Source organism: Mustela lutreola, chromosome 4, assembly GCF_030435805.1.
Source record: "Mustela lutreola isolate mMusLut2 chromosome 4, mMusLut2.pri, whole genome shotgun sequence".
NCBI lineage: Eukaryota > Metazoa > Chordata > Mammalia > Carnivora > Mustelidae > Mustela > Mustela lutreola.
In genome coordinates this window covers 63546620-63568168 of record NC_081293.1, presented here as the reverse complement: position 1 = coordinate 63568168, position 21549 = coordinate 63546620, and the positions used below count along the sequence as shown (strand labels likewise).

General features: G+C 40.8%; 1 long non-coding RNA gene across 1 annotated transcript in view; it reads right to left on the bottom strand.

The window, feature by feature from the left end:
* The window catches only part of LOC131828926 (uncharacterized), a 42164-nt gene that overhangs the window by 4271 nt on the left and 16344 nt on the right, over nucleotides 1–21549 (bottom strand). The window contains exon 2 of the long non-coding RNA XR_009352615.1: nucleotides 16578–16673. This is a non-coding gene — a long non-coding RNA (uncharacterized LOC131828926). The remainder of the gene's footprint in view (nucleotides 1–16577; nucleotides 16674–21549) is intronic.

The following is a 21549-nucleotide window of genomic DNA, read 5'->3' as shown; positions in this document are numbered from 1 at the left end:
TAACACCCTTCATGTAGGGTTACTGTGACATATCACAGGTGCATATACATGCCATATCTTGGCATATCACAGGTGCTATATACATGGCAGTCATCTTTGTTCTTAGCTGCTGAAAAAAATACCGCCTTCTCTGGATGATGGAATTACAGTGATTTTAATTTTTACCTTTACATTTCTCCATCTCCCCCCCCCCTATCACCATGACTTTATAGTCATTTTTTAAAGATTTATTTATTTGAGAAGGAGAAAGAGAGAACAGAGCACAGAAACAGGGGGGAGGGCAAAGAGAGGAGCAGACTTCCCAGTGAACAAGGAACCTAATGCAGAGCTCCATCCCAGGACCCTGGAATCATGACCTGAGCTGAAGGCAGACATTTAACCAACTGGGCCACCAAGGTGCCCCAAGATTTATCTATTTTAGAGACAGAGAGAGAGTGTGTGTGAGGTGCGGGGAGGGGTAGAGGGAAAGGGAGAGAATCTCCAGCAGACTGTCCACTGAGTACAGAGTCTGACATGGGGCTCTATCCCAGGATCTTGAGATTATGACCTCAGCTGAAATCAAGAGTCAGACACTTAGCCAACTGAGGCACCCCAGAGTCATTTTTCAATCTGAAAAATACAAGGTGTTTTTAAAGAATAAAGCTCCATTCAAAATCTATTATTCTTGACTCAGCGTTCAAACACTGGATCTTTTCCTTCTCTCCTTCCTTCCTGCCTTCTTTCCTTTCTTCTTTCCTTAAGACATAGAGACAGGGGAGCCTGGGTGGCTCAGTGGGTTAAGCTGCTGCCTTCGGCTTGGGTCATGATCTCAGAGTCCTAGGATCGAGTCCCGCATCGGGCTCTCTGCTCAGCAGGGAGCCTGCTTCCCTCTCTCTCTCTCTCTGCCTGCCTCTCTGCCTACTTGTGATCTCTGTCTGTCAAATAAATAAATAAAATATTTAAAAAAAAAAAAGATATAGAGACAGAATGTGCCATCAACCAGTCTACATTGCCTAAACGTCTGTTCCCGGGAAAAACACAACCCCTCAGACTCAGGGAAGAAATTCAGCTATAGAATCCAGCTGCTGAGAGCAAAAGCACTGGGGAGCAAAGAGAAAATGGTACTATGTCACCTGGGCAAGTTGCAAACTTAAGTCTCAGACTTAAGTCTCAGATTTCTTATCTGCAAAATGGGGAAAAATAATTCCTGTTTCGTAAAGTAGTTGGAAAAACACATAAGCTTGAATGGGGCCTGGCCCATACTAGGGACTCAGAAAATGTTAGTCATCAGAGTCATGATCAAAACTTAAAATAGAGTTCCCCAATTGACACAAGTATAATGGAAGGAACAGCTTTGGGGACTTCACACTTGGGTGTGAACCAAGGCTTTAATCCTCTTACACTATGCATTCAAGGTCAAGGTCAAAATCAAGGTTTCTTTCATTCTGCACCTCCAATTATTCTCTATTTTAACACACTCTATCTTAAATATATATACATACACATACACACACACACATACACACACACATATACATACATAATCTCAGTGGGAAATAAATGATAAGTGCTCCAAAGGCTTTAAATTTAAGATTTTATTTATTTGAAAGACAAATACAATGAGCAAGTAAGAGATAGAACGTAAGAACATAAGCCAGGAGCAGAGGGAGAGGGAGAAGCAGGCTCCCTGCTGAGCAAGGAGTCCAACACGGGGCTTGATCCCAGGACACTGGAATCATGACCTGAGCCAAAGGCAGATGCTTAGCTGACTGAGCCACCCGGGCACGCTTCTCACTGATATATTCTTTGTTTAGTTATTTTCTATCTATCCTCCCAATTAGGTTGCAAGCCCCAGAAAGGCAGGGATCAAGTGTATCACATTCAGTATGGAATCCCCAGGGCCTAGAGCGATGCCTAGAACAGGATAGCACTCTTTAAATTATTTTGTTGTAAAAGAATAAAGGGGCAAGTGAACAAATTAACTAGGGCAAGTTACTTTATTTGATTTTGCCTTTATGAAAACTAAATAACGGAAGGCAAACATGGTATCTAATATATACTAGGTGCTCTTTCAATATTAATTTCTTCTTTCCGGCTATTCACAAGGATAACTTTTATCAGACCCATACATTTTCTAAAATTGCTTTGACTGTCTGGACAAATGCTATTCGGACACATCTTAAACTATTATCCCTTGTGCCTGAACAATTGCTATCTGATAAAGGGAATTTTTCCCACAGAACAGAGCAAAAGAAGCTTTGAAACCAGAATTTTTATAGTTCACACCCCATGCATGCCAGACGCAAAAATCACTTTGAGGTGCTAATTGGTGACGTAAAAAATGAAAAATAAAAATGTAAAAAATGCAACAGTGGGTTTTAGCAGCAAGGCAAAGAGGTTCTTTTCAATCTAAAAATGGTTGTCATCTCAATTCTTACTGCCTTAATTCATTTCTTAAGCAGCAGGCAAAAAAAAAAAAAAAAAAATTGATGATTAAGATGTGTAATGGAAAATTTTTAGAGCAGAGTGAGGAGGTGACTAGAGACCATATGTTGCCCAAGAACGAAGCCTTCAGCAAACATTGGAGAAGAACGAATGTGCTGATTTGCATACTATTAGCGATTATGTCCTAGTGAAAGAATACATCCCATTAGTACTAATGGGCATTATATACACATATGATTAAAACACCATATAACCTTTCCTGAGACCAAAAGCAAAGGAAAAGCTGGTAATACATTGCTAGGGGAAGAAAAAAAAGAAGAAGAAGAAGAAACAAAAATAAAAAATAAGCTGCTGGATAAGAATATTTCACACAGTCCACATTAGAAAAAAAAATTTTTTAACCAAATTCTTAATATTAGCAAAGCAATGAGTCTCCTAGAATCCTATGTGAAATCATTCCCCTCTGTCAGAAATGCAGACTGCATCGTGGCTGTGGCAATGAACAAACCTACAAAATAAGGTATAATGGGCCTTGTCATTTACCTTGATTCTTGGAGGTCAACTCAAACAGTAAAACTTACATTAAATCATGCAGTAAATATAAGCTCAACACTCACCAGACCATGTCCGACCAGATCATTGGGAGGATTGATGACATGAGCAGTCGCATTGACGACCTGGAGAAAAACATTGCGGACCTCATGACACAGGCTGGGGTGGAAGAGCTGGAGGGTGAGAACAAGATCCCTGCCACACCAAAGAGTTGAAGCAGGCGGCTAATTCCCCCTGAAGTCCGGAACAGCATTTTCACAAGCCGAGAGAAGACCGAACGGCTTTTTGAAGGAACTGCTGTGTGTAGACAGGTTTTCTCCCCTGAAGTGTGTGTTCTTCCCACGTGCTGTATAGTCAGTCTGTAGCGTGATCCTATCCCCAGTGTCTTGAACTTGGTAACTCCACATCTTGGACCTTGGTCAGTCGTGCTGTTAAATATTAAACACTAAAATTTTGGCGGTTCCTAAAAAAAAAAAAAAAAAAATACCAGCACAAAATGCCAGGCAAAGTTCAAGGCAATTCACCCAAGAGTGGTTTGGACAAAGTTTTGAGTGTCAGGAATAAAAATGTGGCCATGTGCTTCCATCAGTCAGTGGTATAAATGCCAACAGTCCTGGGCCATAAATTCCACCCAAGCCAATGGTCAAAGTCTTTGGCAGTCAGAAGTTGAGAAGTCAAACCCAAAGTAAGTCAGGCCAAGGGCCACAGGGCGGCTGCCCTCCGTTATTTCTGAGACGAAGAGGGCAAATTCAGTGACACAGGTCACAATAAGTTGCAATCAGTACCTGAGGAAGGTGTCCCAAGATACATAGTGTGGTAACAGTTGGAACAAAGCTATGGCTATCCTTGGTCCTGGAGAAGGGCACTTCTGGCCTCAGGACAGTCAGCAGTGAGCTGGCTCCATGATGTGGTTGTAAACATTTAAAACATTATGTCCAAAGGAAAGACTTGCTTGAGGACAGAGACCATCTTGTAGTTTTGAGTTTCCCATAGTGCCCATCATTCTACTTTGGTGAGATTAGGAAGCTTACTGTTCACCAAACACCTATCTCTTCTCAGCCATTGTCTATCCCCCGACAAGTGCCCAGTGCCTTTAAAAATGTCACTTAGAGTCACCACCAAAGCTTAAGGCCCAGTCAGATCCATGTTTAAATCTGATTCTCTATTTAATAGTAGTAAACACATCTACTATGCCACACCTATTTCAGGCACTATTCTAAATACTCATACATAATAACTCCTTTTATCGTCACAATAACCCAGAGGTAGATACTATTATTATCCCCATATATAGATGCAGAAACTAAGTTACGAAGGACAGATGTTAAGTATCTGGCCAAAGTCACAAAACCAGCATGCTGGAGCCTTAAACCCCAGCCTCAAACCCCAGCTGTAATACTAATTAACTATGTGACCTTGGACAAGTTACTTAACCTTGCTGAGCCCTATTTTTTCATTCAATATGTATTGAATGCATACTATGCATACTATGAATGCATACTATGTATGCATACATACTATGTATGTATGAAATACTATGTATTTCATTCAATATGTATTGAATGCATACTATGTGTCAGGAACTATTCCTAGCACAAGGGATAAAGCAGTGAATAAGACAAAGTTGTCTCTTCTCTATCAGGTAAAGACTTAGCAAAGACACAGGCAACATACAATAAATAGGATTATTTAACAAAAGACCAATGGAAAAAATAAAACAAGGTAATATGATAAAGTAGAGGGGGCAAGCCCTTAGTTAAGGTGATTGAGAAAGTTCTCTCTGAGGCAAATAAGCTGAAATCTAAACAAAAATTCAGTGAACCTATTGGCCAAAGCCCAGGATTCCACAGTAAGACGGTACTTGGTTACTAGTGTTGGTTTGGGGATAGGTGCTCTGAGATGGGCGTTAACATATCATACAAAGACCTTTATAGTTCCTGCCCCCTTTCTTAAGTCCCTCCATATGCTTCTTGCCCAAATCTTGTCTCCTGTCTTGTAATCTTGCTCCTTCCAGGCTTCTGTCTAACCACGCCAACCATTTGCCATGACTGAGTCTGTGCATATGCTTTCCATACAAGTTCTTACCTTGGGCCACTCATCCTTTTGCACAAAATAGCACTCTTGTGTACCCCTGACGCCCTGCCCATTGAGCGCATCTCCAACTGCTGTCTTTCTTGAGCAGGACTGTCATGCAGCAACAGCTTGTTTTTGGTTTCTACCCACGTATTGAGCAGACCCATATGTGAAACAAGCTCTGATCTTTCCTCCTCTGACAGTAATAACGAACCCTCCATGTGGACATATGTGTGCTGAAAGAGACTGACTGAGGCAAAAGTGAGAATGGTGCAAGGATCTGGCCACTCACTTGTAAGGCTTGCTCCTGCCTTCTGACCCTGCCATGTCCAATGCCAGCTGATGATGTTGACAATGATGATGATGGATTGCTGATAGGTCCACCCAGCCTTTGTGGATCTGAGAGAACCCAGCTTATGATGGGTCACTCTGGCCACAAGATCTCTTGATGGTACAGGGTCAGATGTTCTGTTCTCCCAAGGACAGGTATCATGTAAGGAGTCACTTTCTGAATGCTATATAATCCTCTGTGAATGGAATGACCTTGCTTTAGAATCCCAGGGGTCTACACTGTTATTTTCCTAGGAGAGAGTGCCATAAACTCCACATGGAGGTGTTTAGCATCACACATACTTCTATTATCATAGGGTCTGCCAAGCCTTATGGTGCAAGTGGCAGGGCTGCTTGCATTGTAGCCTGGATCTGTTACAGAGCCCTTTTGTGCTGTTGGCCCACACATAGTACAGAGACCGAAGCAGTATTCTCAAGTGTGGAATACACTGCAGCAGAACCCAGAAATGCCTACAAAACACAGTTCTTCTTTCTTAGTGGTGGGAAAAGAAAGATGGGATAATTTGTTTGTTTGTTTATTTTTTCTTTAGAGATGATGCCTTGGCATGACTTAGACTTTTTTGGTCTTGGAAAGCTTCACAGATTTAATGTCTTACCTTCTTAAAGTTTGTCTCTTACCCTCTGGAGCACATAGATCTTATTCAAACGTCTACTTAGTTGCTGCTTTTGCTTATCTGATCCAATAAACATGACATCACCAAGGTAAGGGACCGATGTGATGGTCTATCTCTGTTGTAAAGATAGCCCAGAGCCCTTTAGATTACTTGGTGACAGTGAGAAGGAGAAATAACAAAGCCCTGGGATAAGAATGTCCATTCTCCAAAAATGAGAAATATTTCTAATCTTTCTTATTGATGAGGCTGGAACAAATACATTCATCACCGATGACCACACACTGGTCTACTCATCTGAGGTCATGGTAACCTGCCCTAGCAATGACATCATATCCAGCATCACACTGCCATTGAGACTACGGTTTGTCTACAGCTGTGTGGTCCACTGTTGACCACTGGAATCCATTCAGTTTTTGTTGGGGTTCGACTGGTAAACTGGGGGGGGGGGGGGAGTAGATACCACCAATCCTATATCTTTTAGATATTTAAGGATATTTAAGGATAACCCTAATTTCTGCCATCCCTCCAGGGTACAATGTTGGTTTTAATTCACAATTTTGAAGGGGACTAGGGAGGCAGTTCCAGGGGATTCCACTTGAAATTCTGCTCTAAGATAACTTTAGCTTCTAGACCAAAGAAACAAACGTGATGGTTCTGCCTACCACCAAGTACATCTGTTCCAGTTATATATTCAATATCCAGGGGAATGACCACGAGGTGGAACTAGCAGACCCACTATGGATCACACAGAGATAAGATTCCATATATTACCTGCTCCCTAAACTCATGCTAATCATGAAGCTACTTTTTTCTTCTGAGCCTAGATAAGAAACTTAGAATCCTTCTCCACAAAGTGCTCTGGGAAATCACTAGGAATTAATTAAAGTTGATACTGAACATAAAACCTACAGACCACCTCTAGACTAAAAGTTCCCTTCTTGTAGCCACAAGCCATGACTGCTCAGAGCCACATATGGAGAATCACAAACCCACACTGACCCAGTGATTCTTAGCTATCATCAGCAGGACCATGAGGACAACTGCTCAGGCAGAAGTCACAAACTGTATCCCAATTTTTCCAATGCCTTCATCCTCTCTGCCTTTTGGTAGGCTAGGGCCAGGGTCCCAACCATAAACTTAGGCTCCAGCCCCATTTATCCCTAACCTGGCCTAATAAATAACTCTTCGGTAGACGTGGCCCTCAGGCATGCTAAGCAATCAGGCCGGTTGAAACTATCACATAGAAAACCAATTTTAGCACAAGTCATCACCTCAGTGCAAATGAGCTCTGATCTTTGCTTGTCCTTAATAGTCCTTTTGTTTTATAGGAATTAAGTCTTTTATTTCCATAAGCAACATAGAGACAAACCACCCTCAACCAACCTCTCGTGCCCTCACCATTTTTCATGATCACTTCCCCTCTTCCCAACAAACACACACTAATAAGAAATCACCTGACCACTAAGGACAAGAGTAATAGTCCTCTTGCACAGCCCATCTGAGACTTTCCCTCCCAAAGCTCTCCCCTCCCCACATATCCCCTTATGCCACCTCCCTGTCTTTCAGTAGCTCGTTTTATATAATGAGGGTTTTGCAAGACCAACCCCATGGTTCTTAAAATAATCTACTGTCCTCGTTAGGGTCTACCTTTTAAGGCCCTTTAACTGTTTTGAAATTCTTAACACTGTCCTTGTTCCCTGATTTGTCAGTAATGCTGCCAGATACAACGTATCGTTCAATAAATCCTACTGCTTGTCAAAAATAGCAACTGAATTCTCCATATTGCCAACTCAGAGCTTGATCTCCTGAAGCCCAGACACAAAAATACATTAAGCTCCACCAGGTTCAAATTGCATTTGGAGATCTTTGGCTGAAGCTGCCCGTTCCCAGGACCCTAAGGCCTAAAGTCAAGCATTAGGTGAAAAGTATGCCAGAATATAGGACATCAGGTCTAGAGGAGACCTCAAAGATCATGTAGCCCAGCCCCCTTGTTTTACAAAAAGAGAAAATATGCCCAGGAAGGTTAAGTGATTTATTCAGGGTCATCCAGCAACTTAGTGACAAGGTAAGAATTAGAATGCTTGCCTGGTGGGTACCCTACACACATGCTTGCACCTGCCTATCACCTTTTGTTATTCCAAATATTCACAGCACATTCTCTTCAGAGGGCCTAAGGGGAAAATGGGGCCAAATTTCCAATACCAACTCTCCTCTCGTAATGTTATAGGTTATATGTTAACATCCTACCCAATAAGCATTTCCATTCCACCTTATTTTCCCTTATTCTGAAAGAATAAGAAAATCCAGTTGGGGCAAATTTTGTTTGGTGGTTGTTGTTGTTGTTGTTGTTAATTTAAGTATCAGGTTTTGTTAAGGTCATGGGCAGTGTAGAAGTTACAAGAATAAGGGACAGGCTGCTGAATTCATGTGGCTTGGGGCACCTATTGAAATATCTCCTTGGCTCAACATACTCCCAATTGCTGGCTATGGTGTCTACAGGAAAGATGCTTCAAGAACTAAAGAGTGTTAAGGGAGGACCTCCCTGACAAAAGCAACAGTTGAACAGAGACCCAAAGGAGGTGAGGGGCCAGTAGGATGGGTATCTGGAAGAAATGTTTGTTGCAGGCAGAAGGCATGGTATCTGCAAAGGGTATATGGCCAAACTGAGCAGAAAGAGCCAAAGGGAACATGGCGGTAAGAGTAGGATTGGGAAGGGTGGGGAGCAAATCACACAGGGCCTTAACAACCACTTGAAGAACTTTGGATTTTACTACGAGTGATGAGCCATCTGGGTACTTAGAAAAGGGAGGGGGCGTGACACGATTTGACTTACATGTGTAAGGACATCTAAATAATGAGAGATCACTTCACACTCACTAGGATGGCTGGCTATAAGCAAAAAGTCAGATAAAACAAATGTTGGCAAGAATATGGAAAAAGTGTAACCTTCATACATTGCTGGTAGAAATGTGAAATGATGCAGTCACTTTGGAAAACAATCTGGCAGTTTTTCAAAAGGTTAAACAGAGAGTTACCATATGACTCAGCAATTCCACTCCTACTTATATACCCAAGAGACATGAAAACATATGCGCATGCCAAAGCTTGTACATAAATGTTCATAGCAGCATTATTCATAATAGCCCAAAGTGGAAACAACACAAATGTCCATTAACTGATGAACAGATGAATAGAATGTAATCTATCTATAGAATACAATATTACTTGGTAATAAAAAGAAATGAAACACTGATCCATGTTATAATATGAACCTCAAACACAGCAGGCTGGATGAGAAGAGCCAGTCACAGGGGATCACATACTGCATGATTCTGTTTATACAAAATATCCGAAATAAGAAAATTAATAAAGACAGAAATGAGATTAGTAGCTGCCTAGGGACTGGGGGTGGGCAGGGAAGGTGACAATGAAATAAGAAGCGGCCACGAAATGGTTTGGGGTTTCTTTGGGGGGGCAATGACAATGTTCTAAACTTTATTGTGCTAACAGCTTCATGACTCTGTAAATAAACTAAAAGCCATAAAATTGTACATTTTAAATAGGTGAATTACACAGAATAGGTGAAAATATTTCAATTAGGCTGTTATAAACAGCAAATCAATCTATCATTAGGATCAGGGTGGCTTGGGTAAAACAGAGTGTCACAGTCAGAAGTGCAGAAAACAATTAAGAAACAATCTCTGAAACAAGGTATTAGATGATTGTAGCTGGGACCAAGGTAAGAAGCAAAGGTGGGAGAAATCAGTAAGTATTATGTACCTTTTGAAAGATGAGTCCATATCTTTCATTCTGATGGATTAAATATGAAATAGGAGTTAGAGGTAAGTGTCATTTTGGAGTCTAAGCAGATGATAGGGAGAGTTAGTATGGACTCTGAAAGGGTCACTGCTGGAGGAAAGCCTGGAAGGTCGGGGAGACCCATGAGACTGGAGTTTACTCTGGGCTCTGTTAGCTTTAAGATCCTATTAGACACCGAAGTGGAAGTGTTGAGTGGGCACCTGAATCTGACATCCGAGGAAGAGGTCAAAATTGGAAAAATAAGATAGGGATGGTCAGCATTTAGATATTCTGAACCATGAGATGGAATATCACATGGAGCATGAGATCAATACAGAAGCTAAGAATTCTAAGGGCTGAGTCCTGGCACTATGCCAGCATTCAACAGTTTGGGAAATGAGGAGAAAGCCTCAAAGGATATGCAGAAGGAGTGACTATTGAGACAGGAGGAAATACAGATAAATAAGGAATCTTGGGGCCTAAGAAAGAACGTATCTCAATGAGAAGAACTGATCGTCATGTCAAGTACTTCTGAGAAGTCCAGGAAGTTGAGGACTGAGAATGGACCAATGGGCATAGCAGTTAGAGAACATGAGTGTGACCTTCGCAGAATTAGTTTCAGTGGCCTTAATCTGGAGGCAAAAGACTGATCAGAGTAAATTCAAGAGAGAACAAAAAGAAGAAGAAAAGCATAAAGACAAGTTGTTCAACTAGTTTTTTCATAGAGAAGTTCTAAAAAATGAAGAGGCAGGTGGAAGAAGTGTGTGTCGGGAGAGTTTCTTTTTTTAAAATGTGAAAACTTACAGCATGTTTGTATGCTGATGGGAAGTATCCGGCAGATGAGTAAACAGGGAATGTTGGTGATATAGGACAAGAGGAGACTCAGTGACAAGAGTCAACTTCTCCCTAAACAAGAGAGAAAAGTGGAGGTCTGGCACCCATGATGGGGATCCAGACTGAGACAAGAGCATGGGCTGCCCATCTACCGAGAAAAGAGGCCAGAGAAGGCAGCAGCCAGAGTTAGGTAGATGTAGAAACTGGAACGTGAAGACATCTTCTATTGATTGCATCTGTGAGACAAGAAGCAAGGTCATTAGCTGAGAGGGAAGAGGAGAGGTAGGGATACAGCATTTTGAGGAAGGAGAAGAGGGAAAAAATCTTCCTCTGGGAAGAGAGGGAATGACCATACCAGATATTTCAGTGGCTATTAATTAAAGTGTTACTGTTCATCATGTATGTTTTCACTGGCCACATTTAATTGTATGAGTACAATCAGAGAGTGGAACTTAATCAAGGCTGAGGTTTTCCAGAAGAGAGTAATGAGGAGGAAGAGGATGAAGTCATTAATGGGATGTAAAAAAAAAGGATTATAATGATGGCCCAGGGACTCTAAGCTAGTAGAGTGAACTGAGGACATGGAGGAGATTGAGGGACAGTGAAATGTTGGTGGGAAAATGGAGTGTAGGTCCCAGTGGGGAAGAAAAAATTTGGAAGCTTAAAGGAGGGAGAAACACATTAAGCCATTATCAGATATCACCACCTCTGCCTGAATTCATTGACAGGCACTTGTTAAATTAAATTAAACTTTAATGCATTAATACCATCGGCAATGTTACATGGTGTATTAGTTTCCTGGGGCTGCTTTAACTGGGTGGCGTAAACAACGGAAATTTATTGTCTCACAGATCTGGAAGCTAGAAATTCTAAATCAAGGTGTTGTCAGAATTGATTCCTTCATAGGGTTGTAAGGGAGAATCGGTTCCATGTCTTTCTTCTGGCTTCTGGTAGCTGTAGGCATTCCTTGACTTATAGATGGTATACTCCCTGTGTCTTCAATAGTCTTCCCTTTGCATGTCTGTCTCTGTCCAAATGTCCCCTTTGTATAAGTACATGTCTTATTGGATTAGAGCCCATTCTCATGACCTCATTTTAACTTGATTACTGCTGGAAAGACCCTGATTCCAAGCAAGATCACATTCTGAGATATGGGGGAGTTAGGACTCCAATGTATTTATTTGGGGGGACATAATTCAACCCTTAGGATACCCATTGGTATCCTAAGAAGTAATATACATAAAGAAAAAGAAGTAATATACATGTTGAGGACATACAAAGCAGGTGTATGTGCCAGCAAGATATTTTAAACTGAGAGTGGTCAAACTTGAGTCTAAAAAAAAAAAAAAGACAGTCTTTTCCAGTTGTTGGATGTTCATTTGAACAGGTACCAAGTCATCCATTACCATTTACCTCTACTGGTGGCAATAGGAGGGGAGGGTACAGAAGTGGGGAGTGATGGAATAGGGAAGCCAGAAAAATTACCTGGATAATGGTCCAAACAGAGGCCCTGGAGAAAAATCACACAGAGGCTTTTAGTCCCCAGCTAGGGACCAAAAAAACATTTCTCCACCAGAGTCTGAAGCTCCTTTTCCTTCCTCATCACTGTCTATGAAACAGGTTGGCCATTCTGTTCTACAGGCCCATGGATGGACTGGCATTCTCCCAGCCTTAGGAAATGTCATGCTCACCACTGAGTCACAGCAAACCACATAAACCCTCAACACAAGGCACTCCTCTCTCTGAACTAAAGCCCCTGGCAAAACAAATGCAGCCCCAGGGTGCCTGGGTGGCTCAGTGGATTAAGCCGCTGTCTTCAGGCTCAGGTCATAATCTCAGTGTCCTGGGATCGAGCCCCACATTGGATTCTCTGCTCAGCAGGGAGCCTGCTTCCCCTTCTCTCTGCCTGACTCTCTGCCTACTTGTGATCTCTCTCTCTGTCAAATAAAATAAATAAAATCTTAAAAAAACAAAAACAAAAACAAATGCAGCCCCAGAAGTGACCAGTAGATCCCCAAAGACCTTGTTGAAAATATACAGGAAGCAGACACCCAGAGTCTGGGCCCCTACTTGTGGAGGTATTTGCCAGAAAATCTACCTAAATTGAGATCTCATTGGAAAAAGTCAGGCAATCTGGTTCACCAGACTTCTAGAATTATGATTATCCAACTAAAACCAATGAGACCCATTGATTGGCTGCCATTTCAATGGAAGAAAACCGGTCCTGATTTAATTCATAGCCATACGGATTATTTATTACTATGTGGACTATTAGAGGTCACTAAATTTTAGTCTTCATAAATTAAAGTCAGCGCATTACAAGTGGATCGAGGATGCTAATTCATTGCTCTGCTAACAAGTTTGGCTCCCAGACAATGCTTGGCGACATTGCCAACTCCAACATAAGCCAGGCGCACACAGCTGGAATTCCCACAGGTTTCAGGAAGGATCCATTGTTGTCAATGTACTAGCAGTGCTGTTTTGGGTTGGTTGGTTGTGGTTTTCAAATTGTTGCTATTCTTGTTTTTTAATTACAGATTACTGTGGTTTCATTATATCATTATTAATTGTGTTTGTTGTCAGTTGTTTGGTAAACCCTACTGTATGTAATGGTGCACATTTGCACCAAGAGTATTTTAGGTCTATAATTATCCAATAACTAAACTTCAAGGCAAATATGAATCATCCAGACTATTGGATGAAATATTGGATGAAATATGAATCATCCATCCATTACTTCTATAGCAGATTATATACATACATATTTATAATATGTGTGTGTTTTATATATATACATGTATGAATACATACACATAAATATGTGCATATAAGCATACATATGTAGTATATTTACATAATAAGTATTCCTTCCAAATTTGCTTGTACAGTGTCATTTTGTTGGTGATAAATATTTGTGCTTTTTATTTATATAACTTCCATTATTGGGTTATTTTTGTAGGTGTAGGGCATTCTTTTATAATAAGGAATCATATATTTATGTATCTTATCTTCTCTTATATGATAAACAGTAGGTTTTTAAGTTGTAAGGAGTGGATTAGTGACACTTTCTTATTTTGTTCCTCATATAAGAGGATATAATGTCCTGCTTTTGTAGGTGTATTCCTTGCCAGGATTTATATCTGAGGCATCTGAGAGTTGGATGCCTTGGCACTTGTGTGGGATGACAGCTTGACAGAGTTATTGAGATGGATATGTACAATAAGGTGAAGCAGTTTAGAGCAAGGGCCAGATCAAATCCTGACCCTCCATTCTAGTGATATGACCACAATAAACTTTTTCAATCTGAGTTCCAACTTCCTCATCTGCAAACTGAGGAAATAGATCTACTTCACAAGGTTGTTACCAAATTAAATGAGATGGAGCATGCAAAATCCTTAGCACAGGGCTTAGCTCCCCCAAATGGCAATATTTTTATTGCTGGCATTATTACCATCATTAACATATCAGCCAGGATGGGCTAGTTTATACAGGCCTAACAAACAGCACACAGAGAAAAGCTCAGTGATTTCTAATAGCAAGATTTATCTCTTGAATTCACTCTGTATCCATTGCAGTTTCGCTGCGGCTTTGCTCCAACTCACGTGTGCTCGGGGACCCAAACTGGAACATTGCTAGATATTGTGGCAGAGGAAAAAGAGAGAAAAATGTTGCTGGCTCTTAAAGCTTTTGCCCAGGAGCCATGCATCACATTGGCCCATATTTCATTGGCAGATGCAAATCATATGGCCACTTGTACGTTTAACAAGGTGGAAACAGGTAACTGCCCTGAAGGTCCAACAAGGAAAAGGGAATATTTGGGGAGCAGAGATATCATCAACCATACTATTACTAACTCAAAGACAAGGGGAGGCAGTTAAATGATGAAATGACCCATCGGAGGTTTATTCATGGAACCATGAGTGGAAATGAATGGTATCAAGTCTTGGTTACCGAGGGCATGATCCCCACTTCCTCAGTCTGGGAGTTGACCCAGGTTAACTGTTAGGGTCCAAACTCTCTGCCAGTGCAATACAAGCTATACTGAACAATCATCTGAAAGCAGACCCTACAATGAGGGCACCTCTCCAAATCTCTCTTATATTCAGATCTGCCTTCTGCTGCCACTTCACAAATGCTCAGAGCAGTGAGTTCAGGCTGTCCTCACCACTACTGCCTCACTTCAGCCAGGTTCTCCCCATGCCAGAGCTACTCCAACACCTTAACAAATGCAAAGTGCTCTCCCCCTCTCAGTTTCTCTCCTCCCCTGCTTCCTGAAGTGGCAGGTCTTGTTGAACCATAAATGTCCCCAAGGAATAAGTAACTAAATTATTTGTGTGGAAGAGGGAGGAGACACATAAAAAGGTAGTACAATTTCCTGAGAGCTGAACTTAGAGAAGCAAAATTATGTCCACTCTCAGGAGATTTGTTTCTACATCCATTATGGGCCTACCACGAGCTAGACTGGAAGCTAGACTGGGCATGTTCACATCTCAGTCAGCTCACAGTCTCAGAGTTAGTGGCCAGTAACTCAAAGGAAGGATTTAGGGATGGGAAAGCCAGGGGATGGGAAGTTGAGTCAGGAAGCAGACCTATACTTAGAGCAAATCAAAATTTGATCTTATGTCAGTTAGCAAACATAAAAAAACACACCCAACCATGATGACCCTTCCCCCAAAGCCACTCAGATGCAGGCCCATATTTAAAGACTGATACTTGGGGGTCTGACATTTCCTGGTCTCTCCTGAATGATGAGGATGAATAGATTAAATCCCCCCCAAATTCACAAGCCATCTTGGCAAACTGTCTAAAGAGTCACCTGGACAGCATAAGAGATCTAGTCTAGACCTCACTCCAGGAAGCCAAGATGGTATTTTTGTACCCCTTTAAAGTATGAAGTTGAGACCCATTGAGATAAAGACATGTAGAGAATGAGTGAGGCTCTGGCCTCCTGTCTCTATGCAGGAGCTTCCAGCCATTCCTCTGCTACCTGCGGAAACCACGCCACAGCTATGTGCCACCTGCCGTATCATAACCTAATCCTTTTAATATTGAATTACTCTTTGTAAACCGAACTTAAATGTAATCTTTTCCTAAGCAGTAGTAGCTGTGAACTCACAGTTTTGATGTGCTAATTATTTTGCATGATATACTTGAAAATAAATAACTATTAAAATATTTTTTAAATGAGTCCATAAACCCCAGACCCCACAGGTGATGTGCACACTAAGCTCAGAGGATGAACTCTGCAACCTGCTGCCCGTGCAGAGTCCCACTGTGTGTCTCTGTGAGGCTGGCCATGCCTTTATTCTTTCTCCTATTCTTCTTTTATCCGTAACACAGACCCAAGCCAAGATTGATTGATTGATTGATTGATTTTTAAATTTATTTATATTTTACTCAGAGGTGCTTCAAGGAATGATTTTGACAACTTTGGCTTCTCTGGTAGACTCCTGAATTTCTTTTTGAATGTTTGGCTCACCTGAACACCAACATGTACGTCGGGGGATTCCACATCTTATCAGCCCATCTCACCACAAAGTTGATACAAACTCTATTGGACTTCTTACAGTGAGGGCACAATCATGTAGTTCAGACTCAGCTCATCTGATGATCTCACATGAGAATATGAATTCAAAATCTGGTCACACGAAGAAGTGCCACCAAGAGCCCATCTACAGAAGGTGGCAGACACCCCCATCCCTCTCCTCAACAAGTTCATGATCTAGATCTAGAGCATTCCAAACAGATGTCATTGGAAAATTGTAATATACTTAAATAGCTATTCTAATTAGGACAGGGGCAGAGCACTCGATGCAGAGGTTATGGGAAAAATCACCAGGGAGGAGATGTTTGTGTTGACTCACGAAGGATGGGGTTTCCTAAGATGATAAGGAAAAAGGTAGCTCAATTCATGTTACCTATTATTATTACCATTCGTACCAGATTTGAGTCACACAGGCATGGATTCAAGTCACAACTCCAGTAGGAAGGTTACTTTCTTCATCTGTAATCTTGCCCTATTTGGTTCTGCAAAGAATAAGTAAGATGATTTAAGTAAAACACAAACTAAAATACTTGATACATAAGTTCTTCATAACTGTTCTTTCTCTTCCCAACTCTACTTTTGGTTTTGGTTTTGGTTGGTATTTTATTTTTTTGTTTTTTTCTTTATTGGAATACCTTTCTCCACTACATTTCCAACCTAGAAAAAAATCTACCTATTATTCAAATTGTACTTGAAATACTGCTTCTTCTGTGAAGCGATTACTTACCAAGAAGACACAATCTTTCCTCCTTTGAAATTCCTTTAAAGTTCATCTTGACCTCCATAATGCTTTGCTTGTGGTTGCTACATGTTTGTTGAGATAAATTAAATTGCCCCCCATTCTGACTCCTATTCATAGTCTTAATGTCTGCTTAGTTGTTTTGTTCATTTGTTTGTTTTTTCAGTTCTTTCCATGTGCCCAGCTAGCATTATGGCCATGACAAGGTAAAACTGCTTTTTTAAAAATACTTGTCCAGCAGTTGGGATAACTAAACTACAATGTGTCTTTGATCCCAAGATTCTGCATGTCCCTCCACTCTTAGCCAGTCTTGTTCCAAACCTGTTTTCTTCTCTCCACATGATACATAGCTACTGCTCCTTCCACATACCAGAGAGGGTCATAGGCACTTGGGATATGTCAGTGAATAACAACAGACCTTGTTCCTTGTCCGTGCTGTGAAGGAACTTATACTCCAGTGTGGGGAGAAGGTGAGCAATCAAATGATAACACAATGACAATGACAATGGTGCTACAATGGAAAAGTACAGACAGACTTGTTGAAGGCCCAGTCTGTCTCTTGTCTTGCTTCACCTAGCCACTCCACCATCTTTCCTTCCTCTCCACTCTCATCCCAGTATCTGTAGGTCTGAATTCTTATCTTTAAGGCTCAGCTCAGTGCCATCTTCTTCATGAATGTAGAGAAAAACATGTGCACCATGTAAGCATACAGAGAGCTTTTCATATGCAGCTTCTCACCCATACTACAAGCTCCTGAAGACAAGTCTTCACACAATTCATCTGGGTGCCAAGACCTCCCAACAGAAAGCCAAGAAAGAAGCACTCAGTAGCTCTTTATGAAATGAGCAAATGGTCCTCCCCTTGTCCTGCCACATTGTACCTAAGGAACGCCCCCATCCATACCCTTTGTAGGAAACCTGTTCTATTTCTGCCTCCATTCAGGAATATATTCTTTATGAAAGGTAAATAAACACTTGCCATCCAGAGATGCCAAGAACTTAGAACATTCTACATCATGATTTCCATGGTAACTAAAGTTGTGCATAAAGAACTCCGCCATGACAGCATCTTAATCCAGAAAGGCTGAGCATTTTTCAAATTAATTCTGCTACTCTGGCCATAATGGTTACCTGGATTGCAAGCTACTGCATACATCAATACTCTGCATTTTTAAGCCCACATTCACCGTTCCACTGCATAGCCACCACGAATGTTAAGTACTACTCACCAACAGATCATCTGAAGTTGTTATTGGAGCCCTGGACCATCAAGCCAACACTTATTGCCATTAGGAAAGAAACAGAAACTTATAGGACATTAGGCTAGGCTATACACACATTATTCCTCAGTTCCTACAGAGCTCACGACTTTTCACCATATATTTGATTTTTATCTTAGGTGCTATGCATAAACAGAACCATAGGCACTGCCATGAAAGCTGGCGAATGTGCACGCCTCTGTTTATTTGGGAAATGTCAGAGCTGTAGGGTTTTAATTACCCTGAGCTGGTAGAGATCAATTTGAAAAACAAACATATTAGTAAAAAATCAAGTGCTCTTTTGCTGCCAGAGGATTACAATTGAAATCATAGCATCCTAGAGCTTTACAGCTAGAAGAAACAAAAACCAGGGGGAGCCAAGCCCCTCATTTTATGGATTGGAAAACAGAACCCCAAAAGTTGAAATAGCATGAACCTTGTTTAAGATCTTGGGTTCTACTATGAGATCTTGCTCAAATCCCAGGTCCATGACTTAGCAAATGACCTGGAAAGTCACTTGACCTTTCTGGGCCTCAGTGGCCTCATCTGAAAAATGGGAACAGTGATAGAGTTGTGAGGATTAAATGTGATAATGGATGTAAAGTGCTCAGTGTGGTACCTGACATAGTCAATAATCAAAACTATGAACTTGAGTCATTATCATCATCAACATCAACATCAACATTAACATCATCATCATCGTCATCGTCATCACCAAGGTCACAAGGCTTATTAGTAACATTGTTTTTGCCTGAACTAATACATCCTTACACATACTGAGTTTGTTTTTATAGAGTAAGAGGCTTAAGTGGGTAGAAGAAGAATAAATGAAACAAGATGGGATTGGGAGGGAGACAAACCATAAGTGACTCTTAATCTCACAAAACAAACTGAGGGTTGCCGGGGGGAGGGGGTTTGGGAGAAGGGGGTGGGATTATGGACATTGGGGAGGGTATGTGATTTAGTGAGTGCTGTGAAGTGTGTAAACCTGGTGATTCACAGACCTGTACCCCTGGGGATAAAAATATATGTTTATAAAAAATAAAAAATTAAAAAAAAAAAAAAAAAAAAAAAAAAAAGAAATAAAGATAAGTCTTATCCCAATAATCATATGGTCCAAATTAGTTTCCAAATCAACTTTTACAGTAATTCAGTGTTCTCCAGTGCTCACTGAATCTGCCAGTAATTGTATGTTCTACATTGTCACAGTTCTGGAAATACAGTTCACTCAGCATGAATATATTCTTGTCCTGAATGTGTAGCCACTCGATAACTATGATTTGCCAAGATGTTTTACTTTAAAGAGTACAGAATCTCAGTATATTTGGCTACAATTCTTTTACCCTTTCCAAAGGCCCCAACTTAACAAAACACGATGCTCTTTGTGGCTTGATCTAAATGGATAATCCGTGACTCAGAAAAAGATGATTTCAGAGCATGACATGCAAATGCAGAATTCATGGCTGTTTGTTTAAAATCTGGGCCCTTTTCCTTGACTGCATTTACTATAATTAGAAGACTAGCTGTTCTCACAAGGGGTTACAAACACACCATGGGCAATGTTATATGTGCGATGCCAGAAAAAAGATTAATACATTTATGCTGAAACCGTCAGCCCCCAACACAACTTGCTTATCTAAAAAAAGAGAAAGAAGGGCACCTGGGTGGCTCAGTCAGTTAAGTGTCAGCCCTCAGCTCAGGTCGTGATCTTGGGATCTCTGCTCAGCAGGGAGCCTGCTTCTCCCTCTCCCTCTGCCCAACCCCACTGCTTGTGCATGCTTGCTCTCTCTCAAACAAATAAATAAAATCTAAAAACATAAATAAAAAATTTAAAAAAAGAGAGATTCCAGAGAAGGAACACACTAGGAATTTGGATGAGATTAATAGCCAGCCAAGAGAAGAGAACTGTTTACTAGATTCTCCGTAGGATGGTGGGAGACAAGAATGGAAGGACTGGACTGTGTGATGATCCAGCCTAGAATAAAATCATGCTTTCAGTGGCAGATTTAAGTTTTGTGGGGTCCAAAGCTCACATAATTGAGGAGAGACTCTTTGAGTAAAATAATGCCAAGTTATAAATAAAAACTACTGGGACCTCTCCCAGAATCTTACAAAGGGCCCTGGCAAGAGAAAGGGCATGAAGCTTAAGCTTCATTACTAAATCTGGTAAATAATAAATAGTAAAGTTGATACCATTTTCACATAGGTCAGATTTAGTAAATTGATTAACGGCTGTAGAAGTTGAGGAACTATGGTTTGACTCCTGGGTCGACCATTTATAGCTGTGTCTGTCACTTTAGGCAAATGTCTTCATGTCTCTGATCTTCATTTACCCCAACTAGCGTTGGTGGTATAGTGGTGAGCATAGCTGCCTTCCATTTACCCCAACTATAAAAAGAAAAAATAAAATCAACTTTGTATGGTTATGCAAATGTTTAAAATTCATGTAAAATACTGAAATAAGCATCTCACTAACATCTAACAATAGTAATATTGTTTTTATTTTTTATTTCCTATATTTCTCATCTAGTTCACATATTAATCCTTTTGGTACACTTCTAGAAAATAAGGTTTTCCCCTTCAGTGTCAACCTTTGATAATCTAGGGATTACAATTGTCTAAGCCTATATCTCTTGCTTCTCTCTTTTGATGCCTCACTTGTTCTCATGATTGTTTTACCCAAAAATGAGTAGGGAGCAGGGTGAGAAATGGAATTCGAATTAGCTAGTTAGTATCCCGGAAAAAAGAAAAAAGAAAAAGATACCTAGTGTCCCAAGTATTTAATCCCTTGGCCCCAGGCCAGTTGTTCTAGATCAGCCATTCCTTCCCTGTAATGGTCACAGACCTCGGGGAGCAGGGGTGGGATGCAGGTACACATGTGTGGGCTTCTGCATCTTGTTCCTTCCTTGGTCAGGTTGAGAAGATGGAACATGAGACTGAGAGGTTTTCCAACTCTATCCTTTCTCCTGGAGATACAGACAGTGTCTTCAAGTTTAGAAATAAGGACATGTCCCTACCTTTCCACAGTTTGCTATTGTTGACATTGCTGCCATAAACACTGGGGCAAACCATGTGAGACTCTTAACTCGAGGAAACAAAGTAAGGGTTGCCGGAGTCTAGGTGGATGGAGGGTCTGGGGTAATTGGATGATGGACATTAAGGAGGGCACTTGATGGAATGAGCACTGGGTGTTGTATGCAACTGATGAATCATTGAACCCTACCTCTGAAACTAATAATACACTTTATTATAATACTAAATATTACTAATAATAATACTAATAATACTGTTAATTACTTGAATTTAAATAAAACTTTTTTTAAAAGAAAGAAGGGCACAAATTTTTCATTGAAAAAGAGCA